Source organism: Triturus cristatus, chromosome 5_2 (assembly GCF_964204655.1).
Source record: "Triturus cristatus chromosome 5_2, aTriCri1.1, whole genome shotgun sequence".
Classification (NCBI taxonomy): Eukaryota; Metazoa; Chordata; class Amphibia; order Caudata; family Salamandridae; genus Triturus; species Triturus cristatus.
This window is the reverse complement of record NC_140588.1, coordinates 189,740,526-189,759,090: the sequence shown is the minus strand read 5'-3', so window position 1 is coordinate 189,759,090 and position 18,565 is coordinate 189,740,526. Positions and strand designations below refer to the sequence as shown.

Sequence of the window (18,565 nt, the reverse complement as noted above, 5' to 3'; positions counted from 1 at the left end):
AATTGAATTATCTCTTCCACATCGAATAAGTGGCCCGCAGTGCTGCATTGCTTCTGTCGCCATACTGCGAATGCCCTGTGCTGAAAGCCCAGGGAGAAGTCAATGTTATCGAAGAGAGGTGTCATGGGGGAGAGAGATGATCGACTTAGTGATCGGGGAGGCTTGCAAGGTCCTTGGCCTGTGAGCTTTCCTGAGGAAGGGTATCTTCCACAAGGGGAGTCCTGCTATCGCTCTGTCCTGGAACAGCCAATGCTTTTCGGATTGGTCTCTACTCCACTCCAGGAGGTAGCGCAGCTACGCCGCATGAAAGTAGTGCAGTAGTATGGGCACACCCAGGCCCCCGTTTCCGGAGGTAGATAACTCAAATCCCTTTGCATTTCATATCTATTATTCAACTATATGAGCTGATTAATTTATTTCTGTATAGTGAGGATCATCCCTTTTGGGGTTGTGGCTGGTAGCATCTGGAAGTGGTATAGAACTCTCGGTAGGCAGCAACTTGTCCAAGCCAAGAGAGTCAGTGTTGCTTCCACCTGTTTGTCATTTCTAATCCGGCGGAGTAAGCATCTATAGTTTAGGAAAATAGTCTGTTGAACTGAGGCAGCAGGTTGAATTCCTAGATACGGGATGGATGTGTGGGCCCATTATATGGGGTGTTGGGCCTTAAGGCGGGTCAAGTGTGTATGGGATATCGATAGGGCGAGATCCTGGTATTTATTGACGTTGACTTGAATTCCCGACGCAAAACCGAAAGTGGACAATTCACCTAGACATGCCGGTAGGGCTGTTCTGGGGTTAGCCAATGAAACTAAGATATCTTCAGCGTCTAAGCTAATACCCACAAACACACAGTCAGTTCTGGTAATATTGGGATTATCCTGATGCGCTGAGCCATGGGCTTCATGTAAAGAGCAAACCGCAGGGACAACAAAGGCCACTAATGTCTGGTGCCTTTGTTGATGGTAAAGGGTGCTGATATTATGCTGTTGACCCTTACCGATGCTGTAGGTGAGCTGTAACAGCTTGCTACCCATGCTCTGAAATGGCAGTCGAATCCAAAATGAGAAGGGGTCCGTTTCAGGTGTGGCCGGTACACCTGATCATACGCCTTCTCGCCATCGACCGTTAGCAACAGGGACTTGTCATCTCAGTGTGTAGCTTTACCTATGAGGTGTAATTTATGCTTTGTGTTGTCGCTACATTGCCTCTGGGGGATGAATCCAGCCTGGTCTGGGCTAATGATGCCTGGTATGCAAGGACCAAGTCTTACCACAAGTATACCAGTAAAGAGCTTAATATCCAGGTTTAAGAGCGCTATTGGGCAGTATGAGCTGCAGCACTGTTTGCACTTCCCAGGTTTCAGGATGACTGCAATAGCCGCTGCCCACATTGAGGGGGGACTGGATCCCCAGCCAGAGAATAAATAAACAGCCTGGTCGACGATGGGAGCTAAAACCTGCCGAACATTTTATAAAAGGTTGCCGTTAATCCATCAGACCTCTGAGATTTTAAGGGTTTTTGACGCACTATCGCCGATATAATCTCTCCCAGTCTAATAGGAGAATCTAGTAAATCAGTCTGCGGTAGGGTGAGCCGTAATGTGTTAACTCCTCGTAGATATGAGGCGATACATTGCGGGTCCAGGTATGGTCCAGAATAGAATAAAGGTCTTTATAAAACTCCCAAAATGCTGAGGCTATAGATTTATCGTCCAGCCCCCCCCTCCCCCACCTGTGACCCTCCCCTCACCCACCCGGCGTCCTCCGGGACTGGACACCTGCTTCTTGTCAACGGAGCCCATAATTTATTGGCTAACAAATGTCTGCATTTAGCTCCGCCTACTTAAAACAAATGTTTCAAGCGAAGTGCTGCATATTCAGCCCTGTCTAAATCTAGGCCAGCAAGTTGGGTGCACGTGGCATGCCGTTGGCGCCGTACCCTCGGGCCCCGGTTCGCAGTGCATCTGTTCTAGCTCCATAACTTGGCTAACCAGCTGATCTCTTTGAAGACCATATTAGCCCCTGCCGAAATAGCTATGATCTCACCCATGTACAGCCTTCAAGGCCTACCAGAGTGTGGGAATGATAATCTTAGGGGTGTCGTTAACTTCCAGGAAGGTCTGTATTGCTTTCTTAACCTGTGATATAACCTTGGGTCGCTGTAAGTGTGTCTCCTTAAGTTGCCATGTTCGCGTCCATGGTGAGGGTTACTGCATCATGATCAGATAGAGCCACGGGTTCCATGTCAAATGTCACTGTGAGGGCGTGAACGTCTCTGGGCCCTAAAAAGTAGTCGAGTCGTGCGTACGTTTTGTGTATGTACTCGCGGGTTTGCGGATGTAACTCCCTCCGGAGGTCACATAACCCCATCTCTCGCAGCCACTCTAGCTCCAGGTCTGGCGGTGCTTCCAATATAGTGAGGTAGAGATCCCCAAGGTAGAGGGCTTAAGTCTGCACCCTTTACTGAGGATGGCACTCCCTTAATTGGTATATTGTTTTGCCTCGATCGGGTCTCCAGGTCTTCCACGTTGGCCTGCAAACCTATCTGCTGCTCTCGCAAGCGAATCACCTCCTGTTGCAAGTGCTCCACTTCTTCATGGCAAGTGTGTTTCTGATCTTATCGCCGAAACCCGCTCTCCGATACAGTCCACATCGTGTCTGATTTCTTTGATATCACTAGGTAGCTCTTGCTAGAGAGCCTGAAGATATTTGCGTAGAGAGAACAGGGCCTCTAGAAAGGAGCGGGTAACTGTCTCCTCCCCTCCCTCTGGTCTTGCAACAGACTGGTGCCGGGAATTTCCTGCTGATCCCCGGTAGGGGTGCTCGGGAGGCTTGGTCAGCGTTTCTTTGAGGGTCCTGCCTTTCTTCGCCCAACTTGATGTCATGGCTTCAGTCTTCCGATCCAGACTCCCCGCCCCGCAAGAGAGCTGTCTGCAACTGGGAGGTAGGTATTGTTGTGGGCTATGCAGGAAGAATGATGTTCGTATCTTAGGTGAACTGGGGTCCCTGGGCAACACCTTCCGTGCCCTGCGCTGTAGGGGTTTTCAATCCCTTTCAATATCTGGGACCCTTACTTATTCAAGTGAGAGAGTTAATGGCCCCAGGTCTGCGTCCCACACGTGCCGCTGTGCTCTGGTTGCTTTTCGCCCTTTTATAGGGACATTAGGAGATCCCTCATAGCTTTCAGCAGAGATGGGCCCTCTATCATAGTTGCAATGTTGGGGATGGCCCATGCTCAAATCCTAAGCTGGATCCGCTGCTTGTAGGTTGAAATTGAAGCATTCGCAGTTGGCATTGGGAGCAGATGACCGGGCCAGTACCCCGCCCCTCCAGGGGTCCCTCACTTCAATTCAATATTGGTCTGTCGTTTTCCAACCGTCAGAGTCCTCGATTCTGCAAGTGGGGGGGGGGGGTTCGAGATCGTTCCACTCACTGCTCGGGATAGAGTCCCCCAACTGCCCTGAGTTGTCTCCGTCAGGGAGGAGGGGAGTCACAGACCAGGCGCTATGGCAGTGATAACCTCCCCGGTGTGCTGAGTGATAATGCAGCTGGGATCGGTTTCTAGGCATGTACCCGCAGCTCATGCAAGAGTATTTCTCCCACCAATCCACCCAGGGGGGAAATGGCCCAGTCAACAGGCCCCTCCGCCGCCTTGCAGCGTCCTCTTCAGTCTTCGCAGGCTCAGGGGTGGGGACAAGCAGCAAGTGGTAGTTCCAAGTCTCCAGGTCACTCACGTGCCAGGTCGCTGCGTCACAGGCACTACCGCATCAGGACCGCAGCCTCCGTGTAGCACGGGCCACTGGGACAGCCTCTGGTCCTCCTCAGGGTTTGTCGCTGTACAGACCCTCCTTAGGGTCACCTTCGATGCTTCAGCCGTCTCCCCAATCATCCGCCACTGGTTTGTGATTGCGTGCCAGTCCCGCACTGCCAAGGGAATCGTCCCCTCGGCAGTGGCGTAATGAAACTCGAGGGGGCCCCCCTGCAAAGTACATAGAGGGTCCACCTTACGGCTCACTCAGGAGCTCTCAGGCCAGCATACATTGCTGAGGGGGCACCCTGGAGCTCGAGCCCCCCCGCACTGCGGGGGCCTTTGTTACGCCCCTGCCCCTCGGTCACACTGCTGCTGGCTCTTGTAGCGCAGCTCAAGACAGGCAGCCAGCAGCAGAGCCCCGCCAAGGCCACTGCCCACCTCCACGTCAGCTGTGCTGTGCTGCCAATCGCTGCCCAGAGTGGTGAGGGGTTCAGCCATTGGGGGTGTTTAGGAGTGATGAGGGGTCAGAATGTAAAAGACAGAAATCTGAAGTGATGTCCCTGAAATACAGCACTCGGACAAAAAAAATCTGAAAGTAAGGCCTGCAACCATTGCAGTTACACCTTAAAAAATAAGTATGGAAAAGCCAATTTCAATAAAAGACATTCCTTGAGTTGGTTTCTTATATGAACTGGTAAATGCCATTCATTCTTCAGTTGTCCATCAACAGTTTAGGTGAAATGGTCTCTGAATAATGGTATTCCATGAAATTGTTTCTCTGTAACAACACATTCAACCTTCAGAGGGGATCTTAGTATGGGGGCCAGGAGGTGCTCGAGAAGAATGCACATATATACTTCTCACAGAAAGGTGGCGCGTCCTCGGGAGGTGGAGTGTGGGAGAGCTAATTGAATTCACGAAGACTTGGGACGGACACAAGAGAGCAATAGAAGTGTCAAAGAAAGGTTAATGCCGGAGAACACACCGGGGTCTGTAGTGTTAATAGGCAGAGGGAGAGACCCAGGCACAGACGCGCCTGGCGGTGCTTTACTATCGATTTTTACGATGATGGTTTCTTGTATGTTGTGATTAATATGAACTGTGTGTAGCAGCCTCGTATACTTTACCTCGCCCTAATATGTTGATGGGAGCTGTCTGCTGGGGTTCGTAGCAGAGTCTACTCGTTAGTAGTGTATTTATTAATCAGCCACACTATCTGGCGAACCACCCACCCAAACCGAATATGGTTTTTTTTATCTAATGTTCGTTAATTAATATAAATGCACTTTTAAGGGTGTTATAACCCAATTAATGTGGAAATGTTTCCCCTTTTATTTTTCCTATGTTTGTTAGAATTGCGATGTATGTGGTAATTGCATCATTAATGTAAACCAAAATTATCAAAAGGTTAAAGTTTAAATTAAGTTTTTGAAATGCCACTTCCGGAACTAAAGTTATTTGTTTCCTGTATCGGCAAGTAAACGGCAGCTTTGATTGAGTCTAAAGAGATAGTGTGCGGCCCGAACGTTTTGTTAGAAATTCGGCCTATCCGCTGCGAGAATGCCCTTTACAGTTAGATCCCTGAATACAGCTCTGCTGTGTACACTTTGACGCACACTAAGCGGTGTAAGAAGTGTGTGCGCCTCGGTGCTTTAAAGTGCGATGAAAAACGTGCGAGTCACAAAACCGGTGTAACAAGAGAAGCATATCTGAGAAACCTTTACAAGATGTGCATCCTTTGTACGGACACAGCCTAATAAATGTAAAATAAAATCCTATACTTAAAAAAACATAAACGGAGTCTTACTGGAAAAAGTATAATAATAAAAAAAAATCCTTGGCCATAGGCAAATTAAAGTGGAGAAAGTACATTTAAATGCGAGTAAAAATAACTTGGTTATTCGGTTGGAATGACACGGTACTTTAGGCACTGGTACCCCAAAGATAAAGAGCAGTATCCCCGGGTTTGCTTAGTCCCCGTGTCTCACTGAAGTACCCAGTAATATTGCAGGTACAGCATTTTTTAGGTCTCGCCTGACCAGCGCTTTAGCGCTGGCTCTGGCGAGACTTATAGTAAGCGCGTTTTGGAAGTGCAAACAGTGGCTTTGCAGGCCTCCAACTACAGTGCATGTGACCCGTCCGGGCGCGCGCACCATTTGGAGGCCTGCAACCACTTGTTTGCTTTCACTTTAGCCGTGATTCATCGCACCATTTGGCAGCCTGCGTGCCCGCCCCCACTCCCCCTCCCACTCCGTCAGCTTCAGTTTGGGTTTTTTTAACTTTAAGCTCGAGGCGCGCGTGCGGCCACAATGCTTGTTTACTTGGCACTGCAACTTCTGGTCGCGTTGCTCCGTTCCAAATGCAAGCTAACTTGGGTCTTACCATTCCACACGTGCTCCTGCCCTCCATGTAACTCGAATCCTACAAACCGCGAACATCTGAGGTTCATTTGCAGCGCTGTTATTGCAAAAAACATCGGGAACACTTGAAAATGGAATACATGACACAATGCGAATTCCTTTCATTTAACTACGGTAAATTATTCTGACCGGCGAATGCACTGCTGTGGGACTCGAAATGTCACGTTTCTGCGAGGCAGCAAGAAAACAAAATGGTACATCCGAGTTAATGGCAGGGCAGAGGAGGACTGCTGGTCGCCTTCCATGGCCCGGGGCTTAAAGCGAGGCCCAGCTGCCTGCAAGTTCTTGAAACCAATTTCGTGTTCTTGAAACCAATTTCAGGACACAACCAGCCCCTTTCAGTTTGACAATCTACTCCTTTAAAATACAAGGACACTAAGCTTAGTCTCACCCAGGAAGCTAAAGCGCCTCTCTTCAAAAACAAGGCAGAAACGAAAACAACCAAACGAAAAGGTCTGCCTTTTTCTGTGCAGGTTTTTGTAATAGCAGGTCCGCCAGGCACACAGAGCGTAAACAGGGCAGGCACTTGTATCAAGTGCCTGGGAAAGCATCACAGGGGGTAAAACAGGAAATTCGGGCTCCGGGCTTCGAGGCCAATGAAAACGGGCGCCCTGGGAAGGAGTCTGCTGACATTCGGACGCCTCAGTCGTTATATAGTATGCATATGGAAGCTGCAGAGCTTGGTCAGCTTTGATCCAGTGCTTAATTTGAGTAGGTGGTTTCTGTTGTTCAGCGCCAGCACTTAATTGTCAGCACAGGCTTTAATGATAGTCCACCACATGGCAGAGTCAGTCAAACGTCAGGAAACAAATAAAAGATGCGCTCCTTCTATTCCACAAAACATTGTAAGGCCTTCAAGACAGGCATACTATATAGAATGTAAAGGGGTCTTCATCTGTATAGTCGAGGAGATTACAGGACATTCTCCTAATGCAAAAACATCGGGAACACTTGAAAATGGAATACATGACACAATGTGAATTTCTTTCATTTAACTACGGTAAATTATTCTGACCGGCGAATGCACTGCTGGGGAACTCGAAATGTCACGTTTCTGCGAGGCAGCAAGAAAACAAAATGGTACATCCGAGTTAATGGCAGGGCAGAGGAGGACCAGGAAAGTTGGAGAGTGAAGCGAGGATGTCTACTTACAGCCAACGGTACCGACCCTGGAACTGGGGAACCAGGTTCGAGTCCCGGCGTCACCTCAACATCTTGTGATTCTGGGCAAACCACTTAATGTCCCTGTGCTGAAAGGAAAATGATTCTGAACTTCAGTAATGTAACTAGTGCTCATGTGAAGCGGTCCAATGCCTTCAGGCTGAGTTTTGCGCTGTATAAAACTGCAGCAAAATGGCCTGTGAATGTCTAATAAGTGGGATATGTACATGGGGCATAGCTAATTAGAAGGGAGGGGCCTTGTATATCTATCGAATGGATTTAACTTGTGATACTTGTCGATATATAGCTTAACATTCTACATTTGAATATTGATTCTTTTAAAATTACAGACAAAACTATTGTTGGATTTTATTATAGTGCACTTTACAAATGCATGATCTCGCTGCGGTTCACAATGTTATGCAATTTTTTATTATTCAGAATATAACGAGCATGATAGCTCCTAGACGTAGTCCCTCGCCACAGAGGTATGAGGCGCTCTGCTGTTCATGAGTATGAATTCAAGGAAGACTGATTCAACCATCCTCCTTCCCAGGTACGTAAACTGACTACCATCAGACTGAGTGCCTTTCATTTGGGTAACATTAGTATCTGCTATTTACAGCGTTTCGAAACCACAGGAATGCGGTATCAAGCGCTGTGTGAAAAACAATATTATTTTTATCTTATTAATATCACTGCCACCCCTGCCCGACCCCACACCTGACCAATCTTCGCATCGCACGTGTAGTTGGGTACAGCGCATTTAAGGGTTGGAAAAGTCATGTTCGCACCCACCCTCCCCCCTCACACCAACTCCGTCTCCCTAACAGTCAGTCTCCCGCCTCGCATCGCTGGCCTGTCTCAGAATAGAGTCTGTGAACGCCCAGTTTCTGCCTGTTGGGAACAACAGGGGCGCTGCAAGTGTGGAAAACATAAACAAGGCAAGCTGTGGGGGCCTCAGAACACATTGGGAACGAAACGAGCAGCCTTTTGGAGCCCGCGGGGGTGCTACGCGTGTGGAAAACATAAACAAGAGAGAGCGTGGGTCCTCAGAACAAAGCTGGGAAATAAATATACGAGCTGTCCCTTTAAGCAGCTGGGGTGGTTGGTGCACGTGTTTAGACCAGCGCGGGGGGTCTCAGAATATATTTAGAACAAGGACGCTAAGCTTAGTCTCACCCAGGAAGCTAAAGCGCCTCTCTTCAAAAACAAGGCAGAAACGAAAACAACCAAACGAAAAGGTCTGCCTTTTTCTGTGCAGGTTTTTGTAATAGCAGGTCCGCCAGGCACACAGAGCGTAAACAGGGCAGGCACTTGTATCAAGTGCCTGGGAAAGCATCACACGGGGGTAAAACTGGAAATTCGGGCTCCGGGCTTCGAGGCCAATGAAAACGGGCGCCCTGGGAAGGAGTCTGCTGACATTCGGACGCCTCAGTCGTTATATAGTATGCATATGGAAGCTGCAGAGCTTGGTCAGCTTTGATCCAGTGCTTAATTTGAGTAGGTGGTTTCTGTTGTTCAGCGCCAGCACTTAATTGTCAGCACAGGCTGTAATGATAGTCCACCACATGGCAGAGTCAGTCAAACGTCAGGAAACAAATAAAAGATGCGCTCCTTTTATGCCACAAAACATTGTAAGGCCTTCAAGACAGGCATACTATATAGAATGTAAAGGGGTCTTTATCTGTATAGTCGAGGAGATTACAGGACATTCTCCTAATGCAAAACAGATGTTTGTGCCTGGCGCGAACCTGCATCATGGTGAGGGATAAGCTCACAAGAGCTATGTGAATGTGTATGGCGTCATCATTAAACACAAGATAATATTTTTGAATTATTTAACAGAACTAAAATGATTCACGTTATTATCTTTTGGTTGACAATGATCCAACTTCGATGACAGGATATATGTTAAACTTACGAGACTTTTGTTTAGTTATCCTTAACTATTTATTTATTTTCCTTTTACCCCTTACTTCAGCAGTGACCTACAGTTTGTTTTACAAGCTTAGTATCCTGCTGTGTGCTGATTTGCATCTCACAGATGCTGCAGAACAAAAGATTACGATCTTTACTACAAGGCTTATTGGAACTGAATTAGCTTGTCCTGGTTTCCTTTCGCAAGTGGCGAAACGTGCTAATGTTTCACACTATAGCAGACTTGCAGTCTCCTTTTTTTCCTAAACAAATGCCAGTACATTACAATATATGAATACACTTACGAAACCAACGTGTAAGCAAATATATTTTAAAAGAAAGTTTAAAGCGTATTACAAAGAAAACCATTATTTATTTTTAACGGTACTACTTTTATTTGTGTGTAGCTTTAAGCACGTAGCTACAGTTGCTTTTTAAGTGGGTAATTTGTAAGAAAAAACAATTGCCTGTGTTTTCATCATTTAGCAACTTTACACAATAAATGCAGCTTTACACACAAGTGGTCAAGATGCACTGTCATGGCGCTTCCCTTCTTTTGTTTACACTTTTGGGCGTATTCCTGGGCACAAAAACAAAATGCCCACCGGATGCGTTCTTGCCTTGCATCACCTGTGCTGTTTTTATCAATTTCGAAGGCAGTCTAGCAGCTAGGGCAACCGCCGTTACAAAACAGGTTTCTATATGAGACTTGTGTACATTATAATAATGTACCCGAAATCGTGAGCATGTAAGACGAAAAAAGTTTATAGAATCATTACACTTCCCAGCCTTGGTGCAACACTATCAAACGATATTCAAATTCCTAGTGCTGCTAAATGGGCAGGCGCCGTTCCATCCATCTCCTGCAGCCCATATGGTCTTTGGGGTCCCCAAATCAATTCCGTAGATAAACCATTAATATCACTTAGTGTCTACACAGTGGGCAAGTAGAAGAACAAGCATTTGCATTGCAATGCAATAGGTCGCGCAGTTACGCGAGTTTAAGCTGTTGCATTGTAAATGACAATGCCTTTTATTTATGTTTTAATAAGCAAAACAAAAAAAGGCATTGTCATTTACAGTGCCAATAGCTCAAACTCCGTAATTGCGAGACCTATTGCATTGCAAATGCTTGTTTCTTTGTGTGATTGACAGAAACAGTGGGTCCTTTAGCGTCTTTTTTCCCCGTCACCCACTAGAGTGTGACTCGAGAAAGGGCCGAAGACCGACGATGGTTTTATTTCTACTCCAACTCGACGCTTCTAAGCCATCCTTACGTGCTGCCGCTTCAGTATTAAAAGTGACCACCAGGGGTCATCGGAACACTTTCTCTGAAGCAGGTTGACATTATTCTTTGAAAGCGTCACAGGGCACTTTGTCTTTTATGGGAACTTTTTCAAGCTGCCAAATGGAAATATTTCTTGCTGTTTAACATTCCCACTACTTCAGTAGAGCACCCTCCAACTGCAGTCTGTTCTGACTGTGCGCGTGCTTTATTATTCCACAGTGACTACCTACCGCCCGAGGGAAATATTTTAGGACTTTTTCTATAGATAGAAAGCAGACGGTTGCACTCATGGTTTAGGGGATCATTCTAGGGGGCACCGGCGATTGAAAAACACAAAATGCATAGAAACACGCAAAAGCCACAGTAGAATTAAATGCGGTGACACAATTCTACAGTAAGAAGTATTTAAAAAATCACGCCTGATTTAAAGTAGTGAAAAAAGATCAAGCTCTGGTTTTCAAAAATTGGGATGGTGCAACTCTGGGAGGATCCAGGATCTATGACCAAACTTACGGTCCCCCTTGTTTAAAAAAAGGTTTGGGGATCTAATGATCTCAGAAAGGGTTGACCGGTTTGCACATGGCACTTGGACTGTGGGGTTTTTGAATGTTAAAGGAGTATTTGCTTTTGAAGGGTTTTTGGATGATATTGAACCGCCCCAGGCACAGGCCTTGTATGTTCAGTTCAGATATGGATCCCTTCCTTTGAATGACTGAAGAGCTCTTGGGGAAACCTGTCTGTAAATCCTGTGTGTCCTCAATGCCATATTTCCCCCGAAACCATCGAGCACTTTTTTTTCTGCTGTTCCTTTTCTGCTGAGCTTAGGAAAACCTGGCTGGCCCCTGTATGTCGTATTCTATCTTTTAATTGTCCATTGGAAGCAATACGTATATTTAAATCAGATACTACAAGCTGGCTAGTATTTGCTGTCTCGAGGTTTTTAATGTTTGCATGGTGGAAAAGGTTAAAATGAGCAAACATGTTCTTGTGTCGTAACTTTAATTAGGTTAAGTGGTATTTCTCAGATGCATATACATTGATTTAAAAAAAAAATGCTTTAACATTTTTTAAATTGGTGCACATTTTATTATTCTTAATGATCATGTACTGACTTGAAATGTGAATGATCATATTTTTGATCGATTGAATAAATATATATATAAATATATAAGTAGTGAAAAAAGTATGCCTGGTAGGTGCCGAATCATTCATTATACAAGTGTCACTACATTTTGGTGTACTTTAGTTAAAGAGACCACTGACAGTGGGACTTTTCCTTAATCCAAAGAACTTTGCTATAGTGTTATAGAAGATTAAACGTTGATACGCTCGTTGCCCCTTGCTTGCTTAATTACATCTAAATTGCAAAACGGTTATAATTCAATTTGTTGACTTTGGCATTTTGGGCCTGTGTAGAAAATAAAACTCAAATCTGGAACATCGTGGAAGTGCTGTATTATCACTCTGGGACTCCTCTGTCGTGTAGAATATCCGATGGCAGCCTTCTTGTCCATTCCAGTCTTTGACCGAGGAACGCTTAATTGATTTGCTTTAAATACCATCCGCCTTTCACTGTTAGACCCGATGTAAATATATTATATTGACTAAGCCACAAAAACGTAACTTCTGGCCTCCTTTCGTAAAATTTGGCTGAAACAGTGATTCCTAAGACTTGTCCATCCAGCATTTATGGCGCCTTACTTTTTCGTAGGAAATCTTTTTTTTTTTTTTAAACCTCTCAAGTTGTAAATCTTTGCATCATATTGTGATAGTAGAAGAAATATAAAGAGAAATGAATACCAAAACCAGTTTCTCTCGTATTTGGCAGTGTGTTTTTACATGGAGATGGGTAAGGTTAACACAGTCTGTTGCGTGCACTTATTCTAAGGTCATGCTCTCTTTCTCTCGGACCATAAGATTGTCTATGACGCTTGTTCAAATGTATGTTCGTTTACTCCTCTGTTGCTTAGGGCCACGGGAATTATGTGATTCTGTAGCTGCAGCGTGTTTTCGCTTAATTATAAATTATTCGCATTTGCCACATAATCAACAGTTGCTGCATATTCTGCAACAAAGAAATTCTAGCTCAAACAGATCAAAATTGACTAAAAACGTGGCAACACATGTTCCAGCACACTGAAAGTCCCTTCTCAAAGTTTGACTGCCCATCTTTCAATAGCTTATTGCTGATCTTTAATTGAGATTTCTTGTTGATTGAATTGAACAGATCCTTAATGATTCTTCCTCTCATCTCTTACCGTCTGAAGATAATGCTGAAGCTTGCCAGGTAACTCTGGTTCCACTAACTAAATTAGTTTTGGTTTTCAGGCCTGTAGAACCAAGAAGCATTTCCTTCTCTCTAACTTTCAACACAGACCTTATCTTAGAGCAGTAGGAACTAGTTCTCCACATTTGCCCTAACTTAGAAAAGTTTGCTCCAAAATTCCTGAGGAGTTAGTGAATGGCTAGCTTAACTCAGGCATTCCAAAAATAATGTAAACCTACCTGTTTCGCAAAGAATCACTCCTTTACAAACCATTATTTGAGGCAATTGCTCATTCCATTTCCTACTTTTAGGCTATGTTCATGAAAATCAAGCCTTTTTCCTTGATGGTTTCTTTTGTTCCGTACATGCTAAGGTGTTGTGTTCAGGTGGAGTCATGCCAGTCCTATTTAGCCACCAGTAACGCTTCAACTATTAATGAAAAGGAATGTTTTCCATGCTGAGTAACTGCGTAAAAAGTGACTGTGGGGGAAATTTGCACCTGATTTCCCATTGGGAGGAAGCCCTAGTCATTGTGAGATCTATTATTTTGCCCCTTTTGGCACAAAATAGGCATGCTTTCCCAAAACAGTACATCAATTCTCCATCATTTTTCACTTCTGTGCCAGAACAGCATCCTTAGTAGGCAAATGCTCCTCTGGTAAATTTTTACGTCATCTACACCCATATGAGACGACGAGGGAGTGGAAATTTTTTTTATCATCTATATAGTAAATGTCTGTTGCATTATGTCTTGCAGGAGAAAAAAGTGCAGATCGAGCAGTCTAGTTTACGTGGGGGGGACAAATCTAAATGGAGACAAGTGCGCATTTGCACCAAAAGGAAGCCTGCCTGCCTGCGGTCCTCGCACCGTGTCCCTGCCCCTTTTACACCTCCTACATTGGTTGCTACTAGGCCTGAAGCTGCTTAATCAACAGGTTTGTAGGCACTTCTCCAACCTAGTAAATACCATTATACCAGTCTACCCATTGTGTGCTCTACTCGTGCCTCATGGTCCCAGTCCTAGTATACCAGTTCCAAAGGCTTTTACCAGTGTTACTATTAGCACGGCCCCTACACCTAATGAGATCGACTGCCCCCCAGCAGAGGCATCCTCTCTTCCTCATCTTACTTCTCAAATGCTTACATCCGCACTCCCTCTTTTAATTTAGTATACGTCATTAAGCCTCCTCATAAAATTGGACCCTCTATCACCCGCACCCCGTTACCTGCGCAGTAAGGGTGTGGCCTTTACTACTACCTCGACCCACATAGATGACAATGTTGCCTACCCGGTCACAATTGATATGTGAACAATTACAGCCACACTTTACCCTACAGGCGTCGATGTGGCCAGCGAATGCTGACCCACAACCCTTGAGTCACTGATTCAAAATGTCCTATTAGGTCGGTGAACCCTGAAATTACAGTGCACCTATCGGAAACCCCAGCTCTTTCGTGCTGTAGTATACATTTTATGACAATACGCAACACACACTTGGCAGCAGTTTTTGCCTGTATTCAGTCTTTTTGGACCCTGTGCAACAGATTGTGGACAAAAAACACACTCCAGCCCCAGGAGATTTCATACAACGGTAGCCAGAATAGATCGTCTCTATTAGGGATGGGCAGTAGTTGAACCTCCTGGCAGCACCTACTATATTGGGGTCTGTGCTTCGTTGCGAGACAACCCCATGTTTGTTGAATCGTTTTATGAATATGTGCACTTTTTGTAGTGTTGAGTGTTGTGGGAACTTTTTCAGGAATCCATGTGCTATCAGGGGTTACTTTGCTCATATAGGAAAAATGACCACTCTTTACAGGCGTCCTGGGGCTTACCTTAGTATTAAGCCGAAAAGGGACCCTCCGGGCAGGGACATTGAGCAGTCCAAGGCTTACTCAGGGAGGTTCTGTCAAGTAGAAAATCCGAACTCAATACTTAGTTGAGAACCTTTTGCTATGTTTCGCTTTGGTTGCCTTTGCAGCTCTTACATATCTTTATCGCATTTTCCAAATTTGTTTTAAAAATGAACTCATTTGCAGCGGTGCATTCAATTTTTAAATCTTCTATAGGTCCAAATGCAAACTGAATTACATGCTAGACAACGTGTCCTTAAAGAAAATTAAATATTAGGTAAATAACAGAACATATAATTTAACTTTGTTGAAGTATTTCTTAAACATTTTCTGGCAGTGATGTAAGCATTTTTCGCTTAAGTCTCTGGTTGTGGGGTCGATGTTAAAATTATATAGGCACAGGGCCCGAGTGGTTTGTATGATAGCTTTGATTGACATTGTCCTATAGTTTTTGTGTGGCAGTTTGTATCTTTCTCTGATCTTTGCGTTATGTCTACTAACTAATGTAGCAAGATAGTTCAAAGAGCTAAATCGTCCGAATGTCGGGTCAATTCCAGTAAAATAACATCCCAGGTGCTACATGGTGCTGTCCTACCCTTTTTACATATCAGAGCTGCCATTTATTTCTCTTTTGTTGCCAATCTAATTCATTTCTTCTTCCGTCTAGAGATGTCTGATGCCAGAAAAAAGCACCAATCCATTGTGATCTGCCTTTTGGTCAACAGCAGTGCCAAGCCTGCCAATCGGCAAGTTGACTTTTTAGCTTTAAGTCGGGCAATTAGACTCCCCATCAGGCATGTCTCTGGTTTATATAAAGGACACATGGGTGACAATAAGCTAAGTTACCGGGTGAGTCCCTCCAGAAGGAAGAAAGGGCTGTTCAGTTTTACACCATGTGATAGAAGCCAGAATCTTCAGTTCTACACATGGGACAAGTGTCTTAGCTGCACAGGTAGTCAATGGAGGTGGCAAGGAGTGAGGTAGTATGATATGCATAGATAGATTTAAAATATTACAATTTAACATTTCCAGACACTTTTGCAGTGTGTCTATGTATTGCCCCCCCCCCCCATTCCTGACATAAGCTCTCCCAGTTCAGGTATGCCTCCCACTGTGCTTTAGATGACCCGATCGACCATTATGGTTCACCTAATTGGATAAGCATTAAGATAACAAGCTTTTCTTAGAATTTCCTAGTGTTAGTAGTGCTTTGAGTACTACATGGGTGAGTAGCTTAGCCTATTCATACTCTTTCATCCCTTCTCTCATCAAGGATGTATATGTCCTACTTTGTCCTTTTGACACATATCTTTCTCGTGCAAGTTCCGTAAAGGTCAGCAACCCACCATTAGAAAACAGATTCCCACACATGACACTTCGGCCGATGACCAGACCGCCTCGTTTATCCCCTGTTTTAGAAAAGTCTCTACGAATCAAGGTAGACACCAACAGAGAAACTCTGGCACCTTCATCTTCGCTCTAACAAGACATCTGTTACCACTGTACTTAGCAACTCACAGTATCCCATATGAAGTGCCTCGCGTGCTTAATATGTACGTAGCCTTGGTTGACCCTTTTTCATGTAGGCATTTGGCAGCCCATTGCAGTTGTACTGCCAGGTAGTTTGATTCGAGATCTGTCACCCAAATCCACCAACAACAGTTAGGAGTTTCAGTATGTTAAGGAGACCTTCATTCTTCCCACATGAGCCCCAGTCTGCATCCCCCAAATTAATTCAAATAGAATGCACATCTTTAAAGAATCTGTCATTTACATGTTACACGATGTGCTATTTAATGGATATGTTACAGCCTCGTAAATGCAGTTTAGGAGGGGCACGGAGTAATCTGCATTCCCATTTCCAATAATTGCTCTCACTTTGAAGTCAGACGAAAGCAAAGTAAACACCAGGCTCCCTCGAAGACACAGCTTGACATTTGACCTTGGTCTTTGAATGGACAGCAAATATGACAAGATAATAACAAGATTTAAAGGCCGGTTTACAGAAAGCGAGTTTGTTGAAGAATGCAGTAAATAAGGTTTGGGCAATGGGATGGACAGACTCCAGCTGGTCAGCCTAAAGCAAGTAAAACCAGGAAATAGAAATCCAGAAAATGTGAGTTGCAAACCACAAAGCCAATGGGAAGCAACGGGTGGAATGCATTCCTAGGTCAACTTTCTGAAGGTTCCCTAGATACCTTTAGCAAACCACACAGCTGTGCTGTCTGGTAGGCTGAGACCTAATAAAGTAGCCCTCAGGAAATGTATTCCACCAATGTTCAATTATAGGTGAAGCTGAATGTTTTCACTGTATCACAATATTCAGTTTCCCTATGATGACAGCAGTAAATATCATTGCATTATAAAAATAATTGTTCCCTAGTGCTTGGAGCAACCGTAATATCTCTAATTGGTAGCACCAGATCTCATCGAAAAAGATCTGACATTCTAATAGAAAACTTCTTTAATAATCAGAGGTGATGGAGCATGAGTTCAACATATTGATAACAGCGGGTGCCAAATTACATCCCCCCCTGGGCATTTAGCACTTGATCTGAGCTTCAAGATAGGAGGCTTAAGATTTGTACAAAACAGAGAAAATATTGTCCTAAACTGCTGTGTATTATACTTAGCCGCGTTCACCACTTAATACATCAAATCTACAAATTCACCCACATCAGACCCTGTAACTGTAATTAGCAATCTGCAACCACTTCTCCGAGTACTGCTGCCATGGATAGTTCTTATATTGGAAATATATCAGACGCTTACATACATTCTAACATCTTATTTTTGCTGAATTGTAAAATACTTCTCTTGTTATTTATATAATACCGAATTTGAAAATATTTTGACAAATTCTTCAGTTGTGTAAGCCAAATTTACCTTCCAATCACGTAAATGATTTCAAAGTCTCCCCATCATATAGCTGTTGGAATTGCAAGATCTCTTCTTTTTTCAATGTCTCCAACTTGTTTCCTGAACTATCACAGGGACAGAATAGTTATCCCATAGTGGAATATAAGAACTAAACTTAGGAGCACCATAGGTTTGCCCATGTCCCGTTGGACCCGAGGTATGCATTGTCATCTCTCAAATTGTACTCTGTTGTAATATTTGATGGTATCCCAATTTAGTAAATGTTCAATTTGCTGCCCTTGAATCATCAAAACCCAAATACTTTGTCCCAACACATTACTGCTCATTAATCACATCATTCGACCACCATGAGCAGCCAATAACAGAACTTGTACACTGAGAGCGTCCAGCCCTCTCTAATCAACAGAAGCTTAATGTAATGGAGGGCTCCTCCGAGTGTTTTAATACCCCTATATACAGCTAGAAAACTTAGTCTCGCTTTCTGAAAGAGTGAGCTGGAATATGAAGTTGGATTGGACTGAAAAGTTGTCGAAACCTGTGCAAGATAATAGTTTGTCTAAAGTTGCTGAAACCTATCAGTGTTAGAATGTCCCACATTTTCAAAATTGCACTTCTTGTTTTAAGCAAAGGATCAAATTGATCTATAACAATTTTTATAACATCCACATATATAATCAGGGCTACTGGAATTATGTGACGGAGGAGGGCCAAATTATTTGGCAGGGTTGAGTAAAGTATGTGGCAAGAGTAAGAAAATTTTGCAGCGTAATGCTGCACATTTTGTAATAGTATCACTTCACTATTTTGACATTTTTACACTTGTTAATCATTGTCTGGGCATTAGTTGCACCGCATTAGTACCAATTTAATAACCAAATGCAGCAATAAACAACAGAAAGGTGGCCAGTCAACTTTTGCAAAGGGCCTTCCACTGCACAGCAACATGTCACTACACTTTTAGTAACTTTAAGACAGTTTGTGCTAGAAACAAAATATTTTGTTGTTTAAATCTGCAGATATGCAGCA

At 44.1% G+C, this 18,565-nt stretch overlaps 1 protein-coding gene across 6 annotated transcripts in view; it reads left to right on the top strand.

Annotated features, from left to right (window-relative positions):
- ZNF407 (zinc finger protein 407) overlaps nucleotides 1-18,565 on the top strand; it is a 1,626,307-nt gene that overhangs the window by 131,889 nt on the left and 1,475,853 nt on the right. For 2 of the 6 annotated variants that reach the window (XM_085606956.1, XM_085606958.1), the window contains one exon: nucleotides 7,773-7,887. The exons of the other annotated variants lie outside the window; for them this stretch is intronic. The gene's annotated coding sequence lies outside the window, so the exon portion shown is untranslated. The remainder of the gene's footprint in view (nucleotides 1-7,772; nucleotides 7,888-18,565) is intronic. 6 annotated transcript variants of the gene reach the window in all.